The sequence below is a fragment of the Neofelis nebulosa genome, chromosome 15 (genome assembly GCF_028018385.1).
Source record: "Neofelis nebulosa isolate mNeoNeb1 chromosome 15, mNeoNeb1.pri, whole genome shotgun sequence".
NCBI lineage: Eukaryota > Metazoa > Chordata > Mammalia > Carnivora > Felidae > Neofelis > Neofelis nebulosa.
The window spans coordinates 6,436,373-6,456,549 of NC_080796.1; the positions used below are offsets into that span (position 1 = coordinate 6,436,373).

Here is a 20,177-nt window from a genome sequence, read left to right on the forward strand (position 1 = left end):
ATATCTCGTGGGCAAGCCCACGTCTGTCTGTCTCTCTGTCGCTCTCTCTCTCTCACCCTCTCTTGAAATGTGTCTGTCTCTTTCTCTGTGTGGCTTTTTCTCTGCGTCTCTCAAGAAAACACACACACACGCAGACATACACTGTCACGATCCCGACACATACAGCCACATACAGAACAACCCCCAGACTCAACACACAAAATTACACCGCACCCAAGGGATACAGTATGTTTCTTCTACTGTAGAAACATCACCTAGTTTGTCACCTGGGACGTTGGTCCTTCCCCCCCCGACCCTCGAGCACCAGTCCTCCCAGGACTCTGAATTGTACATATTGGTCATTGTCCAATGTCAGTGGCCCATATCTCTGGGCCAACCCACATCTCTGTCTCTCTCTCTCCCTCTCTTTCACTGTGTCTGTCTCTTTCTGTGTGTGGCTCTGTCTCTCTGTCTCTGAGTCTCTCAAGAAAACACACACACACACCCACACACGCATACACACTCACAATCATGCGACATACAGAGATACAGAACAACCCCAAGACTCATGCACACAAAATCACACGGAACAGAAGGAATACATTGTCTTTCTCATACTATAGAAACATGGACATAGATTTCACCTGGGATGTCGGTCTTTCCCCCCCACACTCAAGCACCAGTCCCCTCGGGACTCTGACACCCGGGTACTCTCCAGACTGAAGACAACAAGAATACCCCACCTACACCTCATCGGAAACATTTTCCTCAGCAAGAAACAGTTTCCAGGACACATACCTTCTTCTCGTGCTCCTACGGCCACCTGAATGTTAGAAAAGAAAACACCATCAGGGTGAGATCATGATGTCCAGTATGTGTACCATTGTTCGGTTCGCTTGGTGACTTTGGGATTCAGGATGGGCACAGTGTTTGAGTCAAAGGCCACAAAAGGAAAAATAATATGCCTGTCAAAATTTGTTTTTCCTGGAGATGTGTCTCTAAAGAACACTGACGATGCAGCCTACAAAATTGTTCACCCAAAAGGAAAAAGTGCTTCTGCCAAAAAAATCCTAGGATGCTGTTTATTTCCAGGTTTGGCACTGCCAGTGGTAAATGTGCCCCTGACCAAGGTGACAGTTGGCAAGAAACAACCATGGAAATTGACCATATGTTTCTCCCCACAGGGAAAATAACATTATCATCTCGACGGTACATTGTCACATTTGCAACAGATGTTGATTGCAAAGAGTCTAAGAAATCACTTGTGTTCCTCAAGGAAAGACAGGAAGCTCACCTCAGCAACAGCCTGGTGACTCAAGACAGGATGCGGCCGGCGCCTTTCCTCCTCAGGAACACCTACAAAGACCAGAATACCTGTCAGTACCATGTTGGTGCTGCTCAAGTATAACTCAGGGACTGTTCCTTGATATGAACATGGGCCAGAGCATATTGAGGCTTCGGTTACCTGCATGGACTAAGTGTCACTGCTGAGCCATGCACAGCAGTATTCCTTGAAGTGTGCAGTAGGAGGTGTGTGTGAGAGTGTAGACATTCATCATTGTGCAGTGTCAGTGACACAGATTCTCTGGGCAAATCCACATGTATCTTTCTCTGTCTGTCTGTCTGTCTTGCAGTGTGTCTGTGTCATTTTGTGTAGCTTATTCTGTGTGTCTCTCAGGAAAACACACTCAACACACATTCACAGTCACAATCACGTGACACACCGACACACCACAGAACAACCCCAGGACTCAGGCCCACAGAAACACACCTCACTCGAGGAATACATTATCTTTGTCCTACTGTAGTAATATCATATGGTTTCTCACCTGGGATGTAGGTCCTTCCCCCAACTCACAAGCACCCGTCCCCCCAGGCCTCTGGGATTAGGGTAGTTCTCCAGAATGAAGACAACAACAATGCCCCACCTGCATCACCATCTAAATATTTTCTCAGCAAGAAACAGTTTCCAGGATACATACCTTTGTCCTGTGCTCCTACAGCCACCTGAATGTTAGGAAAGAAAACACCATCAGGGTGAGATCATGATATACCCTATTTACACCACTCTTCAGTTCTCTTTGCGTCTTGACCATACAAGATGGGACACAGCGGTTGAGTCAAAGGCCACCAAGCAAATGAATGGGATGCCTGTCAGAAGTTGTTTCTCCTGGGGATGTGTCTCTCTAGAACACCGAGGATTCCTGCTACGGAATTCTTCACCCAAGCAGGACAGATTGCTGCTGACGGAAAGATCCTAGGACACTGTTTGTTAACCAGGTTTGGCACTGCCAGTGGTAAATGTCCCCCTGACCAAGGTGACCGTTGGCAAGAGGCAACCACTCTCCACTGTCCCCATCAGGGAAAGTAACAGTATCATCGAAAATGTAGACTGTCCTATGTACAGCAGAGGTTGATGGGAAAGCCTCTAAGAAAGCAATTGTGTTCCTCAGGGAAAGACAGGCAAGCTCACCTCAGCACCAACCTGCTGCCTCGTATCAGGATGGGGCCGCCGCTTTTTCACCTTAGCGACACCTACAAGGACACAGAATACATGTCAGTGTCTTCTTGGTGCTGCTCAAGAACGCCTCCGGGACTCTTCCTTATATGAACACGGGCGAGAGCACACGGACGCTTTTGTTAACTGCATGGACCGAATGGTACTGCAGAGCCACGCTCAGCAGTATTCCTGGAGGTGTGCAGTATGCAGAGATTTTTGAGAATGTAGACTTTGGTCATTTTTCAGTGTCAGTGGCCCATATCTCTGGGCCAACCCACATCTCTGTCTCTCTCTCTCCCTCTCTTTCACTGTGTCTGTCTCTTTCTGTGCGTGGCTCTGTCTCTCTGTATCTGAGTCTCTCAAGAAAACACACACCCACACACGCATACACACTCACAATCATGCGACATACAGAGGTACAGAACAACCCAAGACTCATGCACACACAATCACACTGCACAGAAGGAATACATTGTCTTTCTCATACTATAGAAACATGGACATAGATTTCACCTGGGATGTTGGTCATTTCCCCCCACACTCAAGCACCAGTCCCCTCGGGACTCTGACATCCGGGTACTCTCCAGACTGAAGACAACAAGAATACCCCACCTACACCTCATCGGAAACATTTTCCTCAGCAAGAAAGAGTTTCCAGGACACATACCTTCTTCTCGTGCTCCTACGGCCACCTGAATGTTAGAAAAGAAAACACCATCAGGGTGAGATCATGATGTCCAGTATGTGTACCATTGTTCGGTTCGCTTGGTGAATTTGGGATTCAGGATGGGACACAGTGTTTGAGTCAAAGGCCACAAAAGGAAAGAGAATATGCCTGTCCGAAGTCGTTTGTCCTGGAGATGTGTCTCTAAAGAACACTGAGGATGCAGCCTACAAAATTGTTCACCCAAAAGGAAAAAGTGCTGCTGCTGAAAAAGATCCTAGGATGTTGTTTATTTCCAGGTTTGGCACTGCCAGTGGTAAATGTGCCTCTGACCAAGGGGACCGTTGGCAAGAAACAACCATGGAAATTGACCATATGTTTCTCCCCACAGGGAAAATAACATTATCATCTCGACGGTACATTGTCACATTTGCAACAGATGTTGATTGCAAAGAGTCTAAGAAATCACTTGTGTTCCTCAAGGAAAGACAGGAAGCTCACCTCAGCAGCAGCCTGGTGACTCAAGACAGGATGCGGCCGGCGCCTTTCCTCCTCAGGAACACCTACAAAGACCAGAATACCTGTCAGTACCATGTTGGTGCTGCTCAAGTATAACTCAGGGACTGTTCCTTGATATGAACACGGGCCAGAGCATATTGAGGCTTCGGTTACCTGCATGGACTAAGTGTCACTGCTGAGCCATGCACAGCAGTATTCCTTGAAGTGTGCAGTAGGAGGCGTGTGTGAGAATGTAGACATTCATCATTGTGCAGTGTCAGTGACACAGATTCTCTGGGCAAATCCACATGTATCTTTCTCTGTCTGTCTGTCTGTCTTGCAGTGTGTCTGTGTCATTTTGTGTAGCTTACTCTGTGTGTCTCTCAAGAAAACACACTCAACACACATTCACAGTCACAATCACGTGACACACAGACACACCACAGAACAACCCCAGGACTCATGTCCACAGAAACACACCTCACACAAGGAATACATTATCTTTGTCCTACTGTAGAAATATCATATAGTTTCTCACCTGGGATGTAGGTCCTTCCCCCAACTCACAAGCACCCGTCCCCCCAGGCCTCTGGGATTAGGGTAGCTCTCCAGTATAAAGACAATAACAATGCCCCACCTGCATCACCATGTAAATATTTTTCTCAGCAAGAAACAGTTTCCAGGACACATACCTTCTTCTCGTGCTCCTACGGCCACCTGAATGTTAGAAAAGAAAACACCATCAGGGTGAGATCATGATGTCCAGTATGTGTACCATTGTTCGGTTCGCTTGGTGACTTTGGGATTCAGGATGGGCACAGTGTTTGAGTCAAAGGCCACAAAAGGAAAAATAATATGCCTGTCAGAATTTGTTTTTCCTGGAGATGTGTCTCTAAAGAACACTGACGATGCAGCCTACAAAATTGTTCACCCAAAAGGAAAAAGTGCTTCTGCCAAAAAAATCCTAGGATGCTGTTTATTTCCAGGTTTGGCACTGCCAGTGGTAAATGTGCCCCTGACCAAGGTGACAGTTGGCAAGAAACAACCATGGAAATTGACCATATGTTTCTCCCCACAGGGAAAATAACATTATCATCTCGACGGTACATTGTCACATTTGCAACAGATGTTGATTGCAAAGAGTCTAAGAAATCACTTGTGTTCCTCAAGGAAAGACAGGAAGCTCACCTCAGCAACAGCCTGGTGACTCAAGACAGGATGCGGCCGGCGCCTTTCCTCCTCAGGAACACCTACAAAGACCAGAATACCTGTCAGTACCATGTTGGTGCTGCTCAAGTATAACTCAGGGACTGTTCCTTGATATGAACATGGGCCAGAGCATATTGAGGCTTCGGTTACCTGCATGGACTAAGTGTCACTGCTGAGCCATGCACAGCAGTATTTCTTGAAGTGTGCTGTAGGAGGAGTGTGTGACAATGTAGACATTCATCATTGTGCAGTGTCAATGACACAGATTCTCTGGGCAATCCCACATGTACCTTTCTCTGTCTGCCTTGCAGTGTGTCTGTGTCATTTTGTGTGGCTTAGTCTGTGTGTCTCTCAAGAAAACACACTCTACACACATTCACAGTCACAATCACGTGACACACAGACACACACAGAGAAAAACCCCACGACTCATGCCCGCAGAAACACACCACACTCAAGGAATACATTATCTTTCTCCTACTGTAGAAATATCACATAGTTTCTCACCTGGGATGTAGGTCCTTCCCCCAACTCACAAGCACCAGTCTTCCCAGGCCTCTGGAATTTGGGTAGCTCTCCAGAATGAAGACAACAACAATGCCCCACCTGCATCACCATCTAAACATTTTTCTCAGCAAGAAACAGTTTCCAGGATACGTACCTTTGTCCTGTGCTCCTACGGCCACCTGAATGTTAGGAAAGAAAACACCATCAGGGTAAGATCATGATATACACTATTTGCACCACTCTTCAGTTCTCTTTGCGTCTTGACCGTACAAGTTGGGACACAGCGGTTGAGTCAAAGGCCACTAAAGCAAATGAATGGGATGTCTGTCAGAAGTTGTTTCTCCTGGGGATGTGTCTCTCTAGAACACCGAGGATGCCTGCTACGAAATTCTTCACCCAAGCAGGACAGATTGCTTCTGACGGAAAAGATCCTAGGACACTGTTTGTTACCAGGTTTGGCCCTGCCAGTGGTGAATGTCCCCCTGTCCTAGGTGACCGTTGGCAAGAGGCAACCACTCACCCCTCTCCCCATCAGGGAAAGTAACAATATCATCCAAAATGTACATTGTCATATTTACCACAGATGTTGATTGGAAACACTCTAACATAGCACTTGCGTTTCTCACGGAAAGACGGGCAAGCTTACCTCAGCAACAACCTCGTACTTCCTTGCATGATTGGCTCGCAGTTTTTCCTCCTTAGGGTCACCTAGAAGGACATAGAATATTCCTCAGTATATTGTTGGTGCTGCTCAAGAATAACTCAGGGAGTGTTCCTCATATGAACTTTGGCCAGAGCATACAGAGGCTTGGTTACCTGCATGGATTGAGTGTTACTGCTGAGCCATGCTCAACTGTATTTCTTGAAGTGTGCAGCATGAGGAGTTTTTTGCGAGTGTAGACCTTTGTTATGTGCAGTGTCAGTGGTACGTGTCTCCTGGGGAAACACACATCTCCTCTCTCTCTCTCACCTGTCTCTCTCTCTCTTAGGAGTGTGTCTCATTCTCTTTGTGTGTTTCCCTGTCGCTCACTTTTTGCCTGTCTCACACACACACACACCACACACACACACACACACACACAACACAGTGAATACATTTTCTTCTCACACTGTCACCATAGTCACAGGTTTTCCCCTCGGAAATCTGTCTTTTCTTCACACCCTCAAGCCTCTGTCCTGCAAGGAACCTGGGTTCAGGGTAACTTCCACACTGATTCCAGCAGGAATGCCCGATCTTCCTGACCATATTAATAATTTCATCAGTTGGTTAAGTGTCCCACTCTTGATTTCGACCCAGGTCATGATCTCAAGGTGTCTGGGATCAAATCCCTGATTCCACCCCGTTCCCTCAATCAATCAATCCATCAATCAATCAATGACCTTTTAAAAGTTGCCCAACAGAGCATGTAAACTGATGCAGTGAATATGAAAAACCAATATGGAAGTGCTTCAAGACATTTAAAAACGAAGTACCATTTGATCCAGCAATCCCACTTTGGGCTAACACATCCAAAAGTATTGAAATCTGGTCTTCTGAATGATACCTACACTCCCTTGTTCTGCATTCACAAAAGTTAATATAGCGAAACAACTGAAGGTCCATTGATGATCAAATGCACAAAGACAATGTGGTGTGTCCATACAATGGGTGACTATTCAGCCTTAAAAAGGAAGGAAATCCTGTCATTTGTGACAACACGGATGGCCCTGGGGGACTTGGTGTTAAGCGAAATAAGCCAGACACAGAAAGACAAATACTGCAGGATGACACTTACATGTGGAACCTAAAATAGTCAAATGCATAGGAACAGAGAATAGAATAGGGGCTGGAGGGAGGGGAAAGGGAGGAAATGTTGGTGTTCAGGGCACCAAGTTTCATTTATACAAAAGAAGTCAGTTCTGGAAACCTACCTTGCAGCATAGGGCCTGTGATGAACTGCTTGAAAATCAGTAAGAGTGAGTTTGTAGGTTGAGTACCCTTACCACGAAAGACACAGAAGAAAAGCTCCAACAGACACTGTGTGGGCAAATACCTTTATCTGGGTGAGACAGGATAGAAATGAGAGCAATCCAGTCATTGAGAGCATGGGGTTGGTGCCTGTTGGGCTGTGCCTAAGTTCCCTGTACTGCACAATGAAAACTTTCTTAGGGGCTGCTTATATGTCTTATGGTATGAAGTTGAAAGTGATTAAATGCAGGAAAAGTCTTCGGGGAAAAATGACCGATGGTTCAGAAGCAGTGTGTAAGTGTTCAGTCACTACATGTCCGGAACATTAACCTAAACACTTGGTAGTGGTTGAATCTAGAGTGGGGACTTGGATGGCTACAGGACAAAGGAGGATGGAAGCTTCCTTTTCATCCTGCCCATGGCTAGGATGCTTTACAGCTCATGGGGAAGTCCTGTTACCACCTCCTGGGATCCCCATATCAACCCCGTGGGGCAGAGAGGGCAGGGCCTGTGACCCATATTTTCTGTGAGAGATTAAGTGACTCAGCAAGATTCACTATTCTGAAGAGTGGGAGGTCCAGGATAGGAATGTAGATGTTGCCCGGGGACAGAGATCCCTGAAAATCTGGGACCTTCCCAGGGCACCTGAGATCATGCCTTGAACCCCTGAGCCAGGGGCTCCCCCAGTCTCTTTATCAAATCTTCCTCCCCAAGGTCTCTGTGGAAGACAGTTGATGCCCTGGAGGAGGTGCCTAAGCTAGGAGAAAAGTGCAAATCCTAACTCAGCCTCCCACCTCTAGGTTTCAACCCCTGACCCAAGGCACAATGCAGTTACCACCAAGTGAAGCCCTTCTGAAGGAGCAGGGGAAGCCCAACAGTGGCCATCCTCACCCGCCATCCACACTACCAGGGCTCTCACAAGGAGCCTTCCCCAATGGCCACTTGGCCACCTTCAGTGGCCAGTGGTCTGCCCAGCTCCCAAGCTGACTCTGAAGCCACGACATTCCAAACCAACTGTCACATAACGGCTCTGCCCAGAATTAGCTTCCCTTCAGTTGACTAAGCCTGGCTGAGCAGCTACTGTGAATTAACTGCGAAACTGGTCCATCGGGCTGGTGCTTTGATGGTTTATTGAATGTAGGCTGGGACACTTAACGTGGCACTGACTATTGGCCTGTGGAACCATCTGAGCAGCCAGGACTAAGGCCTGGCTGGTGAAGGGCAGGGGTTGTACTGGCTCTGAGTGGGCCCCTTCCCAGTTCCTCCTCCTTCCCCAAAATCTGATCTCTACGGACTCCTCATCCTTCTTGAGACCCTGCAGTGGCAGGGGCCCATGTCCCATCTCCTTTTAGATGGACCCCTCCATACCCATGGCCTGGAGAAGCCTCCTCCCTCTCCACCACCATGACTCTCCCTAAGGATCACCCGGACCTGCATTGGTCTTTCATCTGCTGTTTACTGTTTTGCAGGTGATTATAACCAACCCTTTACTGAGAGACTAGATTCGAATCTAGGCACGGCAGTCTGTGTTAGTTAATCATAAATCCTTTGTTATGAAGCTCAGCAATGATTAACAAATTGTACATAAGGAAAGCCCACCATTGAAAACCAAACAGTATTATTAATTATGTGCTATTTTTCTTCTCGTCTTGCCTTGCGATGCTACCCGGATATATATTCATTAAGCATGTCAGCTATTGGCTTTCATTTACTAGCAAGCAATGGGATAGTTCATTAAGGAGCAAAGGCCCCACTGGAGCATGGATGAGAGTGCCTAAACAGGGAGGATGGACACCGGGCTGGTAATCAAATGTTTGAGTTCTTATTGGTCACGTTCCCTACAGTGTGTAGTTCTTGGGAATCAAGCTGTTTTTAGGGCTCATGCTGATAATGTTACCGAATATACTACATTATGTCCCTGAATCTTTTTTCCTGAATGAGTCTTCACACACCACATGCAACGGGGCCTGAACTCATCACCCAGGGAGCAAGAGATGCATGCTCCAGCCGCTGAGTAAAGCACCAGCCCGTTATGTTCCCGATTCTTATCAGATTTGTGCCGTGTCCTGAAGAATGACCACACCATGAAACTGACTGAGCAGGCGCTGACCAGTTCTCTAACTCAGCTGTACGAGGGAGCAGCAATGAGGGTGATGGCACAAGGTTCATTGTGAATTGGTACTTTGAGGCTTCATTTTCGTTGTCTCATGGGTAGGCTCACAGAACTTCAGCATTACTAGGACTCACTCGTATTGACAATGCCATCCAACACCTCTAAAGGATCTCTTCAGTCCTTACTGGACTCAGGCCAAGTGCTGAGGAGTAGCTCAGCACTGGCAGAATTTGACCAGGTTTTCCTAACTTGTGCCTACTAACTTTCAGAATCTTTGAACTGACCAGAACCATGTAAGATTTCTAGATCCTTTTCATATTAGTGACTACGGCAAGTTCTATAATAATCTGCCTTGAGAGTTTCCCTGGGCTATGGGACCACAGAGACTACCTCATAATAATAGACAGCATGTGGGATTTTCCTTGGTCCAGGTGATTCCTGATATACACACAGATGCTGGAACTCCTTTGCACAGCCAGTGATCCCATGGCTAAGTAGAAGTGCAGTTCAGTAGTTAAAGCATGAGCATTGGGACTACAGGCCTGGGTTCACATCCTGACTCTTAGGAGTTCATGCTCCTGGACACAAGAATCTCTGTGCCTCAGTTTCTCCTCCTGAGAAGTAGGAAGAGTAACAAACCATCACATATGTTTGTGATGGCATTGAATGAATTATTGCATGCAAAGTGTGCGGTGTATGACAAGTGGTCAGAAAGATTCATTAGAGGGGATAGATCTTAAATGAGACCTTACGATTTTGCAAGTTCCAGAGGTGGATTCAAACCTGGGACTCTGAGTTCCCAGACCATCGTTCTATGACACACAGCTGCTTTGCTTTGCCTAAAACTATCATTTTACCTCAACATAATTTAGTTTTGACAGAATCAGAGGCATCAAAAAAAAAAAAAAAAGGAATACAAAAGAAAAGGAAAAAGAAAAAAAAAAGCTGTTGGTGACCCCTGGATCCCACTCTCTGTGGCCCTTGACCAGAAATATTCATGATCGTTCTCCAGAGTGATCCAATGTATACAGTGTAATTCTGGATAACACCCAAAGGATAAAAGTAAATGCGTGTGTGGGGGCCACAAATTGTTGGAACTCTCATATTGTTAGGGTCTCTCTTGGACAACTCTTTATGTGAATGAAGGAACACATCTCCCCAAATACTGAACCCAGTACCCATTTTTGGTATAAAGCTTATAGGGAAAGCATGTTAAAAACAATGATGGATACCTTCCATATCAACCATTCTGGATTCACTCTACATTTCTGTAATGAATAATTTGAATACATACTTTTGGAGTTTTAAAAGATCCTACATTACAATAGACATTGCCATATGTTTTCTCCTAGGAATACCTAGTGGTGACAAGAAAGGGGTGCAGGATATAGGCCACTTTTCTCAATGAAGAAAAAATATCAAGAGAGCTATCTTGATAGAATAACCGAAAATCAAGAGATAAAACAAAACTATAAAACATATTCATAACTCCGAACGACCAGATAGAGGAGATTTTAAACCATGGAAAAATATTTTGAGCAACAGCTAACTGTCCAGTTAGTAGCAGACAGTGTTAAGAAGATCTTTATGAACATACCACGGCAGCAACAAATCAGATTGCCCATCTTCGAAGACGCTAGGTATAGATCTGAGAACTCACTCGCTATCAGATTTGAAGTGCTCAGCTCAGAGACTGGCAGTTGGAAAAACGGGCATCTTACATCATTTCATCACCATGGCAACAGAGCTTTCATGGGGAATGCAGGTGCACACCGTCCAACGTCTGCTGTGTGGACAGGTGCGGCTCTACAGACACAGGGACACCATTGGAGATTAAGTGCTTGTGTTTCAAAAGCTGAATCCTGGTCTCACACATTGTCATTCTCTGTTTTGAAAATAAATTACATGAAGGGAAATGACCTGACCCCTCCAACACCAATTATAATAACTAGTCAAAATTGCAGGGTGAAGAGGGAAAAAGAGAATATTTTGAGAATAAAGAGAGGTCCCATTTTTTTATTTGCAACACAATCCATACCCATTTCTACCAACCTCAGTCCCAGGACACCTCTAGAACAAAGTTTAAATTTTGTCCCAGATGAAATATTAGAAGTAATCATTATATCTTAAAGTAATTTAGTCAGGTTATAGACCCATTAATTATAAACACAATTTGATGTAGAGTAATTACACAGAAGGCATATTTATTTTCTTAGCAAAGGTGTGGGACAAGGAGTTTACCTTTAGCTCTTCACTGAAACACACATGCCTGTGTTTTTGATAAAACACTAACAGCTACATTAATTACATGTTTTTTCTCTACCAAATTAGTCTAGGAGTTTAGAATCAGGGATGGCACATATAGAAAAAGTCATAAAATGAAAAATAGTAATTAAAATAATATTTACATTAAGAAAAGATAATAAAAAGAAAATTTTCAACTAAAACTAAGGGAAAATTTTCTTGTGTCAATATGGGAAAGGTGAACAGAAATGTTATCGTGTTCTTTTTGAATGGTAGAATGAGACTTCTATTAATTTTATATGTTCTAAATCTTAAGATTTTCTACTCTGCCATTGTATGTATGTTTTCATCAGAAAAACAATAGGAAAGGTATTAATTAATATAGATTTTATAAAGGTATAAAATTAAGTAATAAAGATATGTATTTACATTGCAAAAAAAGAAAAAAAAATGTCCAGGGCTTTGAGCTGAGATGCAAGGAGGACCCAGACTTAGCAGGATCCCCCGTTCTGTCTGCATGTACTACCTGGCCTAGACATGAACCCAGGACAAGGGTGACTTTCAGGATTCCAACAGGGCACAATTCTCCACCTTCCAGGTCACTCTCCACCTTCCAGGTCTGATAAAAATTATGCAAAGCACATACATAGTTTTGGCTTTGCCAGTAAACACACTGGAAAAAGGAAAATCAAAAACAGTAAAACAGTGAAGCTAATGTGAGTAATATATTTTTGATCCTATCCATCCAAAATGTTAAGATTTCCACTGTGACACATGAAACGTGACCACATTTCAAGGGCTCGAGAGCCGCTCAGAGCTGGTTGCTACCGTAGAGGAGAGTGGAGATGGAGATCATTCACAGCACAGCAATAGAGTGGACGGTACTGTTCAGGATCTCCTAGGCTATACTTTAGGAACATAATGAAATAATCCACTTTGTCAGACTGAGTACTGAGAATCACATCTCTGCCTGGAATCTCCAGACCCAGAGTCAGTGTGTGACAAAACCACATCCGTGTTGCCAGGCATGGATTGGATGGTCGGCACTCAGTAATGGTTTAATCATCTAAATTCTCCATCTTGCTATCTCCTTAGCCATCTTCTTTAAAATGTGAGAAACCAATTAATTTAATGAATGTATAGGAATCATTTGAGTTACCTAAAAGCATTCAGCGCTCCCCTCACCTCCCCTTGAATCCTGGCCTCCAGACTTACATTGGAGTTTCTCTCTCTCACTCACTGTATTCACACCCTCTCAATGCCCCATTAGTCCAATATTACTGTTACTTAATTCAGGTACATACTAGATTATTGTACCTGGAGAGAGTACCTTCCCAGTTCTCTGGGACACATGATATTGGCTTCTGGTGGTCCCTAATCAGGGAGAAATTGGGCCCCCAGGGGACATCTGGCAAATTCTGGATACATTTAAGGTTGTCAACAGTGGGGAAGGCACGGCTGGCATTTGGCAGGCTGAGGCCAGGGATGCAGCTAAACATTTTGCAAGGCATCCTGCAGCTCCTCACAAGACTTACATTGCGTAAAATGTCAACAGAGCCCAGTTTAAGAAACCTTGTCTTAAGCCATGTCTATTAAGTCTCTTTAAGAAAAAGGAGGATTCCTCCCAATCTCTTTGAACCCAATGTTAAAGGGTCGATATCTATCTATCTATAAGGAATTAGGCACAGACCCCACTGGTGTGAATGCATTAAATATATTCTCATAGTTAGATTTTGTAAAAAGTAATGAGGGCTCGCCTGGCTGGCTCGATCCGTGGAGTGTGTGACTCTTGATCTCGGAGTCGTGAGGTTGAGCCCCAAATGGGTGCAGAGATTACTTAAAAGGAAAATTTTTTTTAAAAAATTTAAGGTTTATTTATTTTTGGGAGGCAGAGAGACAGAGTAGGGGAGGGGCAGAGAGAGAGAGGGAGACACAAAATCCAAAGCAGGCTCCAGGCTCTGAGCCAGTCAGCACAGAGCCCGACACACGGCTCAAACTCACAAAGCGCGGGATCATGAGCTGGGCCGAAGTCGGATGCTCAAATGACTGAGCCACCCAGGCGCCCCAAACGTAAAATTTTTTTAATGTTTACTTGTTTTTGAGAGGGACACAGACAGAGTGTGAGTGGGGGAGGGGCAGAGAGAGAGGGAGAACACAGAATCCTAAGCAGGCTCCAGGCTCTGAGCTGTCAGCACAGAGCTGATGTGGGGCTTGAACGTGTAAAACAACAAGTCACGACCTGAGCCAAAGTCGGATGCTTCACTGACTGAGCTACCCAGGGGCCCTGTTAAAAACTAAAATGTTTTAATGAAATGTAACAATCATTGCTTCGAGAAGTGTACTCTAAAAGCTCACTCCGGGGACACCATCATTTCTCCCCAGATATTTCTCTCTGTGATTGCAAATATGTATTTTCAAGGATTTGTGAAGCAAACTGGAGTGGTGCAAAATCACAGGAAATTGGACAACAACGTTTCTGTTTTGAAACTTCTGCTACCGACTGTAACAGAAATGAGACTACTAATGTTACACTAAATCCTATCCTGCATCTTCTATCTAAACTAACATTCACATCAAAACTATTATTGATTAGCCATTTCACAGCATTTCCACCCCTTGGTAATCCTAGTAAAGTGTATGAGGTTTAAATCTGTTGGTGGCTGACAAAGGTGTGAACTCAGAGCATTTATAGTCCATTTAGAACAATGTCTCTCAAAGTCAAAAACAACCACCACTTCTCGATATTGGCATTGCATGAGTTTCATGTTTGCTTTCCTTTGTTCAGCTCAAGTTTGGACATGTGTGAAAATGTACAAGAAGCACGAGAATTGAGAAGCACTTGACTTCTGAGGTAGGAACTTAGAAATAATTCTTAGATAATCTTAATATTTCCCCTTCTTGATGTCGTGCCACAATTCAGGGAAGTTTCCTTTGCTTTATTCTTTACATAGTGTGCAATCAAGTTTTCTCCCTTCCATTATGTTCTGTTGTTTGTATTACTCCTAGATAACCAGGAAAGTGTAGGGAGAAGCAAGGTCAGGAGACAATGTATGGGAAGTCTGATGGATTTCAAAGCATTAAGTCATAGATCAATCCAAGAGTCACTATTTGTTGTCTACTTTTCTCCTTGTATTTGATATCCAAAATCAAGACCACAGGCCCAGCTCTCTTCTAAATTTGTGTCATGAAAGAAAATTTAAGACCACACCCTCTATCAGAAGCCCCCCCCCCCCCCCACCGCCGCAAGTTGTCCTGGGAGAGCAAAGTACAAACACCATTTGTCTTGGGACAAAAGGAAAGGTTTCTACAGGTAGGAACAATTGAGGGGACATTGGGTGTAGCGGAGTTTGGCCACACAGTAAGGATGGATCAAAGTTCCCCGGAAAATGGGAAGGCTGAACACGTACCTACGAATTGAAACGGCTACAGTTTTGAATCGTCCTGTGAAGAAGCAGGGGGTGAGGCTACCCCTGGTTATCAGGAGACAGAAATGCTTACTGAACGGAGCAACTGCAGGATCAGGTGGGTGTTTGCCTTCCGGTGGGCATTTCAGAAGGTAAGAGTGGATGCCTTAAGCCTGCATGAGGCCAGGAACAGGGAAGTGCTTCCATCGTCTTTGACATAGCTCCACCTAGCGGCCAGCCGTGTTTACTACCACTCGGTTCGCCCAACCTTCTTCGGGTGTCTGCCAAAGTCACTCAAGAACTACAATCCCTCCGCTTTCCTACAGTTGAAGAATAAAGACCCAAATAAGTGAGACACAACACAAACTTCTCAAATTTCATCGACAGATCACTAATAAAGATATTTAAAATGTGTTTAATTTACCAACTGTTGTTATGACCTTCCCATATTTTGAAGCTCAAATCTGTTTAAAGTATGCTTCGTGGGCTTTGATACACCGATAATCTTATATTTTACTGTGCAGGAAAACGTGGTGGCAGTAAGAGATTTCTACTTTCTAGTCACTGGGTGGCAATAAAATCAAAGTGAAGAATTTATCTCCTAGGAGTGGAACCAAGCACAGCCAATTTCCTTCCCCTCTTCAGCTTGGTACCCCACGGTTCCTCAAAACTAGGTTCTGGGCCCACATGTTTCAAATCGTTGCGCTAACGTGAGTGAGAATTCATATCCTATAGAAGCTAAGTGTATTAAGTAGTAAACCAGAAGGTTTTAATTTTAAACAGTGAGTCAAATTGAAATGGGAATTTTATGACACATTATATGCTTGACAGATGAAGCATATTTGTGTAAGCAACATAACTATGGAGTATTGTATAGAGAGAGTAATATTAATGAAATTAAATATTCATGTCTGGTTTTGTCCACAAGACAAGGAAAACATGATATTTATTGACCACAGATAATTCTTCACCTTTATCAATCCTCATATTCAAAATGTCTGAAACTGCTATTTCTTTTGAAAGTTCGGTTCCATGTGGAATAAAAACACATGTGGCACCATTTCTGTCATCAGGAAATCTCAGTCCTCCCAGAATTAAATTAAAACATAATCGGATGATGAAATAGGTGAGTCCTGGTATGGTAGGGTGGCAAGAGGACCCTTTAACATAAGGAGCCCCTTCTGAATCCATCTCATTTCAGAACTGAGCCCCCTTTGAAAGGAGTTGGAAACCAGAGAAGAATCTCCTAGAGGAGGAGTCCACTCTTCTGCAACCTCCTTTTTGCTGGTCAGTGTTCTACAAAAGGCACATGGGAGATGGCAAAGTGCAGGGGACGAATCCTCTATGAATACAGCAAGTGTTATGGAGGCCACCTCCATCACAAACACAGTGTGTGCCCCTAGGGACACTGTATATGCCTGGGCTCTCTGTTCTAGGAGCTGTGGGTGGGAGTAGATTTTCAGCACCCAGGCTTGAGAGATGACATATTCTTTCTTTTCCCTGAACAGATCATGACTTGGACTGTTGTACGAGATGTTGAATTCAGTTTCTCCCATTGATTGGTTCAACCTCTCAGCTGCTGCTGTGGGTCTGAGCCACGGCCAGGTTGGAGTGGTTCTGTGAGTTGGGAGGATCTCTCAGCCTAGACTGGCAATTGCAGGCAGAAATAGAATGGGACCCACCCATGTCAACTACACATTGTCTAGTAGCTCTATGGTAAAAAGAAACAAGTCAAAAATCAAATCATTGTAATGGGCAAAATGGTACCACTTCAACGTGTATTTGATTTCAAAAATACATTGTTTTTAAAACCTCAACAAGAAAGTTTCTTCTTCTTCTTCTTCTTCTTCTTCTTCTTCTTCTTCTTCTTCTTTTCTTATTCTGTCCTCAGAATCAGTGTGCATGTCACACTCAGAGCTCGGCTCAACTCAGAGGAGCTGAATTCCAGGGCCTCGATTTCCACAGGCGGTTGGTGGCTACAGTATTGGACACTCCAGGTCTGGTCTATTTTACCAGCTCAGGTCAAAGCTGAATGACCAACTGAGTCTTTAATTCTACTTAGCATCTCAAATATCAGAAGAGCAGCACCAAGAGTGACTTATGTTTATATTTGTAGTGCATGGCATTTCCTAGTAGAGGGAGGACACGTAGTAAGTACGTGACATGTCTGTGCAAGCAAAGAGGATAAAACCCCACGCAGCCCTGTTCCTTTAGGTCCTTAGGAAACTCTACTATCATGCTCATTTTTCCACAGAGAGTGAGTATGGCTGAACATTTTAAAGAAGGAAGGAGATGTCTCATCTGCCTCAGTTATCTTGAAAAACCCATGTTCCTGGCACAAAAACAGACACATAGACCAACGGAATAGAATAGAAACCCCAGAACTAGACCCACAAACGTATGGCCAACTAATCTTTGACAAAGCAGGAAAGAACATCCAATGGAAAAAAGACGGTCTCTTTAACAAATGGTGCTGGGAGAACTGGACAGCAACATGCAGAAGGTTGAAACTAGACCACTTTCTCACACCATTCACAAAAAGAAACTCAAAATGGATAAAGGACCTGAATGTGAGACAGGAAACCATCAAAAGCCTAGAGGAGAAAGCAGGAAAAGACCTCTCTGACCTCAGCCATAGCAATTTCTTACTCGGCACATCCCCAAAGGCAAGGGAATTAAAAGCAAAAATGAATTACTGGGACCTTATGAAGATAAAAAGCTTCTGCACTGCAAAGGAAACAACCAACAAAACTAAAAGGCAACCAACAGAATGGGAAAAGATATTTGCAAATGACATATCGGACAAAGGGCTAGTATCCAAAATCTATAAAGAGCTCACCAAACTCCACACCCGAAAAACAAATAACCCAGTGAAGAAATGGGCAGAAAACATGAATAGACACTTCTCTAAAGAGGACATCCGGATGGCCAACAGGCACATGAAAAGATGCTCAACGTGGCTCCTTATCAGGGAAATACAAATCAAAACCACACTCAGATATCACCTCACGCCAGTCAGAGTCGCCAAAATGAACAAATCAGGAGACTATAGATGCTGGAGAGGATGTGGAGAAACGGGAACCCTCTTGCACTGTTGGTGGGAATGCAAATTGGTGCAGCCGCTCTGGAAAACAGTGTGGAGGTTCCTCAGAAAATTAAAAATAGACCTACCCTATGACCCAGCAATAGCACTGCTAGGAATTTACCCAAGGGATACAGGAGTGCTGATGCACAGGGGCACTTGTACCCCAATGTTTATAGCAGCACTCTCAACAATAGCCAAATTATGGAAAGAGCCTAAATGTCCACCAACTGATGAATGGATAAAGAAATTGTGGTTTATATACACAATGGAGTACTACAGGGCAATGAGAAAGAACGAAATATGGCCCTTTGTAGCAACGTGGATGGAACTGGAGAGTGTGATGCTAAGTGAAATACACCATACAGAGAAAGACAGATACCATATGTTTTCACTCTTATGTGGATCCTGAGAAACTTAACAGAAACCCATGGGGGAGGGGAAGGAAAAAAAAAAGAGGTTAGAGTGGGAGAGAGCCAAAGCATAAGAGACTCTTAAAAACTGAGAACAAACCGAGGGTTGATGGGGGGTGGGAGGGAGGGGAGGGTGGGGGATGGGTATTGAGGAGGGCACCTTTTGGGCTGAGCACTGGGTGTTGTATGGAAACCATTTGGACAATAAATTTCATATATTGAAAAAATAAATAAATAAATAGTAACAAAATAATAAATAAATAAATAAATAAATGAATATCATGCAAATTAAAAAAAAAACAAAAACGAAAAAAACAAAAGAAAAACCCACGTTCCTAAAATGTGGTGATGTCCGCTGCCTGCAGTGTGTCAATTCATGCCAGAAGGAGCCCTGTGAGGATGGTTTCTTGTGCCCATTTTGTCTGTGTTCATTCAGAAAGATAAGATCAAGACAGGTGGTCAGCTGGGGAAGCTGGTGTCCGAGATCGAGGAACTGGAGTGGCCTTGGAGAACTGTTCTCATCCTTTTCACAGAAGGATGCTGAAACACCAAGGTGAGGCGTCTGTCCTGTCCCAGGTCCTCTGACTCACGTCCGGGGACAGGAGGTAGGAATTGGCCTTGGCTAAGTTAGATGTTGAAACGCAAGGTCCAAGCAAGCATAGGTGGCCCTTATAGACCGGATCCTTTCCTATGGGCAAGGAAAGCTTTACCACTCTCCCAGAGGGAAACAGACCAGCTCCTCTCTACACAAAGCTCCAATTGGGGAAGCTAACGAAAAGAATTACAAGAGGAAAAGCCCAAGTCCCACCCTCTGGGCCCTGTGAGGAACAAGAGGTCTAATGATACAGGGTGGTGAGAGTGGTGACCCTGCTCCCCACCCCACATGCAATACAGACTATCATGACACCTGCACAGTCACAGTGGACTGTGAAACTCTCCGCTCTTTTCCTCACTCACAATCCTTCTTCCTAACACCCCATCAAACTTTGCCTACAGCTTTCAATTAAAACACAATCAGTACGCGTCCTATTGGAATCATGAATTATATGTCTTTAGCATATTCCAGCAAGGTAAGGTCACAGAAGACACTGATTTTTAAAATATAATACAAGTTCTATTTCTTATATTTATTTACAAAATTGGAAAGAGAAATGTAAGTAACTGGAAAACCTTACTCCTTAACATATTCCAAGTTAGCACGGCATTGAATTTGCTTCAAAATTGTCTGCTCTCTTTGGTTTTTCTGCATATACGACAAATCTGTAGAATCCAAGTCTGAGAAATGGTGCCACAAGGTGACCCAGGGCGTCCAGAGAACTCTGAAGGGTTTGGGGGGGTGACTGGCCTTGGGAAACTCCCAGCCCGGACTGGAGGCTGCTGTGGCCCCTATCTAAACACAGGCTGCTCTGTGCCCATGAGGATGCGGAGCTGAGCCAGGGGAACCACCTTCTTGATTCACAGGGAGACCCCCGGCCTCTGTCCTCCTCCCTCTTTCCCCTGGAGCCTGAACTGGGAAAAAACCCAGCCCACCCTGCACTATCTCACCTTGTTGAGTGGCTGATGTGCTCACTGTTTCCCTTGAGAGGGTTGGGCAGCATAGGGTCCTGCAGGACTGA

The 20,177-nt window shown here is 44.4% G+C and overlaps 2 long non-coding RNA genes across 2 annotated transcripts; one reads left to right on the forward strand and one right to left on the reverse strand.

The window, feature by feature from the left end:
• Window positions 1-4,331: 4,331 nt before the first annotated feature.
• LOC131495981 (uncharacterized) lies at window positions 4,332-11,210 on the reverse strand. Its single transcript, XR_009254236.1, has 3 exons — window positions 11,016-11,210; window positions 6,004-6,065; window positions 4,332-4,358 (listed from the first exon to the last, which is right to left on the reverse strand). It is a non-coding gene; the product is annotated as an uncharacterized LOC131495981 (long non-coding RNA).
• Window positions 11,211-15,518: 4,308 nt separating this feature from the next.
• Window positions 15,519-16,917, forward strand: LOC131495961 (uncharacterized). Its single transcript, XR_009254213.1, has 3 exons — window positions 15,519-16,192; window positions 16,268-16,353; window positions 16,575-16,917. It is a non-coding gene; the product is annotated as an uncharacterized LOC131495961 (long non-coding RNA).
• The last annotated feature ends 3,260 nt before the right edge of the window (window positions 16,918-20,177 follow it).